Genomic DNA, 5377 nt, shown 5'->3' with positions numbered 1-5377 from the left:
TCTCTCTCTCTCTCTCTCTCTCTCTCTCTCTCTCTCTCTCTATCTATCTATCTATCTATTTATCTATAATTTTCTATTTCACTATTACTCTCTATTTGATTCACCTTTCCCCTTTCCCCACTCTCACTCACTCTTATTCTCTCTCGCTGTCTCTCTATTGTTCCCTCTCCCCCTCTCTCACCCTCTTTTTTTACCTTTTTGCTCTGAGATTTGTTCTCGCACCCTCTCTCTTTCTCGTTATATCCATATGACTTAATATTGTCTTAGCATCAATAATGTTAGAAATATTAATTTTCCCATTTCCCATTATCTTTCTCTATTCAAACGAGTTATCTTTTCCTTCTCAGACACACGAACTCTCGCGTCTACACATACAGATATACACTTACACACACATACCGGTGCACATACAAAACATACAAAAATGCTAACCCGTATTCCTTCCCCAGATTAATCAGTCAGTCAGAATATCTCTTCATGCATCACTTATGCATGGATGTATATATATACTTATATTTATGTACGTCTGCGTTTACACGCACATACACACACACACACACACACACACACGCTCGCACACGCACAAAGGCACACACATATACATATGCACATATAGATATATGAATATACATATATACATGCGCACAATTATAATAGATGTACTTGTGCGTGTCTGTACCTGTGTTAGTGTGCACGCGCTTGCGTGTGTTTCTATGTGTCTGTCGCTTTTTCTATTTAAATGTACGTGTACTCACATATATCTAAGATATATCAGTCTATAGATAGACGAATGTATGGATATATATATCCATACATTCGTCTATCTCTATATATATATATATTTATATATATATATATATATATATATACATATGTGTGTGTGTGTGTGTGTGTACATATCCCAGATAGATAGATAGATAGATAGATAGATAGATAGATTCTTGAAGCACGCGTGCACACATACACTCACACACAGACACACATACAGATATATGCATGATCTGTTTATCTACTTGTGCTTGTCCGCTTAAATGGATTTTTCAATGCCTCCTTTTATAACTCCTTGTGTATTTGTTAATTTATCGTCAATTAGTGTTTACTATATGATTATTTTAAACTCACACATATGCATACGCCTTCGTATACACACTCATGCCCAGCTATAAATACACACACACGCGCAAACGTGCACATACACACACACACTCGTGCACACATTCACGCAGCATCGCCATCTTGTAGTTGCTTATATTGCAATAATAATAATAATAATAATAATAATAATAATAATAATAATAATAATAATAATAATAATAAGAAGAAGAAGAAGAAGAAGAAGAAGAAGAAGAAGAAGAAGAAGAAGAAGAAGAAGAAGAAGAAGAAGAAGAAGAAGATGACGAAGAAGAAGAAGAAGAAGAAGAAGAAGAAGAAGAAGAAGAAGAAGAAGAAGAAGAAGAAGAAGAAGCCATGCTTCTTCGATAATTGCATACGTAGAATATTACATTGCACAGTAAAAATTACACCAACCGACTAGAACAAAATGAACGATTTAATATTGCATTTATTCATATAGAAAAAGATAGAAAGATCACGGCCTCAATGGTTTTCATACCATGTTTGCCAAATCAGAGCTGATCTGTGTCTAAATAACAACTACAGGAATTTTATGATACTACACTTATCTAACATCGGATAACTTTTATTCATAAATCTAATATTTAGAGTGCATTTTCGCCAGTCCGACCTTTTAGCGATCTGGAGAGTGGAAGATTATCAAATTTGACTGTCTAATGAAACTCTGTCTTATAAATCATTAAAAATCATGTTTCCAACCAAACCAGGGTAATCGTTTATGTAACTATCTTTCACCAGACTTCATATTTACGAACGACATGCCGTAATTTAAACTTTTCAACTTCTCCAATATAAATCTCTCAAATCCATGTAACGCTGATATTTTCGTACAAGGCTTGCCTTTCTTAGTGACCAGTGGTCTTTAAATCACCACATGCTCGGATTACTTTGCACTAAACCTCTGCATCCAGTTTGGAAAGCATTGATTTATTTGGAACTATGTTACACATTACCACCTGTATTAGCATCTGAATCACGCACAAATTGCATTAAGTAATCCCTTGGTTCTTTAATGTCCTAAACTTTTACATACCCTTGTTATACACCCGTGCAGAAGATTACCGCTTCCATCTCCTTCGCAAAGGTGCTTTATTAAAATTTCTGTGCGTATCATGAGAGTTCCATTGCCTTGTTTTAGTACCTTCATTAAACTGATTCTCTTATTATTTCTTTCTGTCAACGCACCGGGTAGATTGCTAAACGGCCATTCTTCCATCTCACCATTCTGAGTTCAAATCACTGATTTGGCTTGCATCTTTTTGGCTATCAACAAAATAAGTACCAGTTGTACACCGGGGTCGACATAACCCATTAATCTCATCCATCGAACTTACTTGCATAGTACCAAAATTTGAAATCAATATTTGTTACAGCTCTAGACAAAAATTTATCGATTCCGAAGAGATGAAAAGCAAATTTGACATCGGGAGTATTTGAACTCAGAACCTATAAGCGGAGGAAATGCCACAAAGAATTACTGCCTGCTTGATGAGCTAACGACTCTGCTAGCTCACCTCTTCGGTTCTGTTACAAATTTTGAAGATATTTTGAAATAAGGGAAGTAAAATATATAAGATCAGTACAGATAGAAAATATTTTCAGCGCTACCCACTTCACTTAACAACTTGAATATAAATAATAACGGAATGACGTCGGTCAAAGAGCGCGTTTTGCAAAGAGAAAAAAATCTTGAATCGAAGAAAAGAAGTAACTTACTACCCAACCTATTACAGTATTGCCAACTCTACTGAATATAAGTGAATCGTTTTAACGTACATAAGTTGGTATGTTTGAAACTAAACTAAAACCTGTCATGTAAATACACAAAGAAACAAAGCCTCTAAATGGTCACTCTAATTGCTAGAAATATTTCCGACTAAAATGAGGGTAGAGTATGTATGATGATGTATTTGAGGTAATATTGTGTCATGAAATTAATATGAATGAATGCCTAATATGTTTTCACTTACCATATAACCGTTTTCTCAATACTTTTTTTTTCAAACCAAATAATAGGCTACCAGCACGAAATATATCACCAATATCATATATTTATTTTAACCAAGTTGATAATGATGCAAATAGGAGCATCTCCTCGTAACTGGAGCAATGTAAATTAATTTAATGTTGTTTGCCCCAGCACTTTAAATGAATAATTCGCTTAGTTAACTATTTTATTTAACGATGAATATTTCAAATCACGTGGAAGAGGAATACGATTGCTTTCTCTTCGAGTAGTCTTCAAAAGCAGTTATTAATTGAGATTGGTTAACGTATCGTGTCGTCATCATTATTATTTGCATTTTTTTTTTGTGTTGGTTGTTGCTGTTAGCATTTGGTCCTCAGCCGTACTATGAACAAAGTCTTCAAGTTATGGAGGTATTGATTTTTTTTTTAAAATTTTTTCATGTAAAATAATAAAAGTGAAATTCTGTCTATCTGAGACCCCAGTATCTTAGTCTACATATGCTCTACATAGACATATTACGGCTTTTTGGAATCAGGATGATCCCAAGATTGAAAATCTGCCATTTGTTTGGTTCATGAACATCGAGTTTTGCGATCTGTTTTAAAAAGAATTAGGTTGCTACTTCTTGCAGGTACAGCTTGGCTGATTCACACCATCTGGGTTTGCATTTGTTAGATAATGTCAGAGATCAAGGAGGAGACAGATGACATTCACTTCGTTAATTTTACGTCGAGATAAGAACTTTAGAAAAAAATAGCCAACAGGTGAAATTCAACTTGGGATTGAAACAATAAAATAATTGCGTTACAAAATTAATTCGCATCCGTCCTTCACCTCTGATCAAACACCACCGGGGCAAATAGTCATTATAGATGTATTATTGTCAAGTCATGCTATTTAGCTCTCTTTAGTTTTAGATTGCAGACCCAATTAGCAGGAGCTAGCTGAAAAGTCTGCGTGGTGTGCAGCTTCTAAGCTAGCTTATGTCTAGAGCTAGAATTACGTCCCTTGCTTTCTGAAAAAAGAAATATGCCGCCATTTTAAGAAAGATCTTGCTGCCATTTCTAGTTTTCAACTAAAATGTAGTCACTATATCCTTGGCGCGTTGTATGATCAGTATAGCTTGTATATATTACCGGTGTTGTCCATGTCGTATAACCGCAGTTTTGATAATATTGAACACAGCTTTCACAGTAGCGAGCGTTTAATATTTGATCATACGTAGTAAAAGTAAAGATAAATCACTCAATTTCTCTTTCTTTATTGTTGTGAATATATAGTGTGATTTGAGTTTCATGGAGCCACTATTTCTAAAATAGGTGACATCGTAGTCGCTCTCTCTTTTAAACGATGCCATAGAGCTCTTACAATATTATTTTGGTTTCCTAAAACCTATAATCAGCATTCATCCAACTGATATATGCTGAGATGTTGTCCGCTCAGGAACGCCTTAAACTTAAATTTTCAACCATGATTTAACTTGAAAATATTATTTACAGATCCTTATTTTATAAATGTGCGAGAGTATGATTTCAAGCTGGTTAAGTGACTGTTTAGTAGAATGAGTCATATTTAAAAATCAAATAATAAGTTAGCCGCAGGAAATATATAACCAATATCAAATCTATTTTAAGCAAGTTGATAATGATGGAAATATGAGCAACTTCTTGTAAGTGGTGTAACGTAAATTAATTTAATGTTGTTTGCCTCATCACTTTAAATAAAACATTCGTTTAGGTAACTATTTTATTTAACGATGAACAAGTAAAAAGAGACACAAGTGAGAATGGGTAGAAAAAGAAATTATAGAAACAGCGGGGGCGGGGGGCAAGATTATTATCGGACCTCCACAATGGCAAAAAGACTGCGACTACAAAGAGGAGAAAATTCAAAAAAAAAAAAAAGAAAGAAAACCATTCAGATCATTCATGAAGTGATATTTGTAAATGATTTTTTATCAGAAGCTTGAGCCAACCACCTATAACAATCAGTTTGTTATAAATCCATATTGAAAGAGTTTGCACATGCTTATGTATACGAATGTACGTGTGTGTTTAAGTATGTTTGTGTGTCTGCTTGTGTGTGTGTGGGAGCTGTAGTGTGTGTATACGTGTGTGCATGCGCGCGCGTTTGGGCATCCAAACCCATCGTACACAGATGTATATGTATAAAGATGAGTATCTATGTGTATACTTAAATATGTATATACGTTCACATACATATAGCGATACATGTATATACACACATATATAAATATATATATATATATATATA

This window comes from Octopus bimaculoides, chromosome 7 (assembly GCF_001194135.2).
Source record: "Octopus bimaculoides isolate UCB-OBI-ISO-001 chromosome 7, ASM119413v2, whole genome shotgun sequence".
Classification (NCBI taxonomy): domain Eukaryota; kingdom Metazoa; phylum Mollusca; class Cephalopoda; order Octopoda; family Octopodidae; genus Octopus; species Octopus bimaculoides.
Note: the sequence above shows the minus strand (reverse complement) of the source record.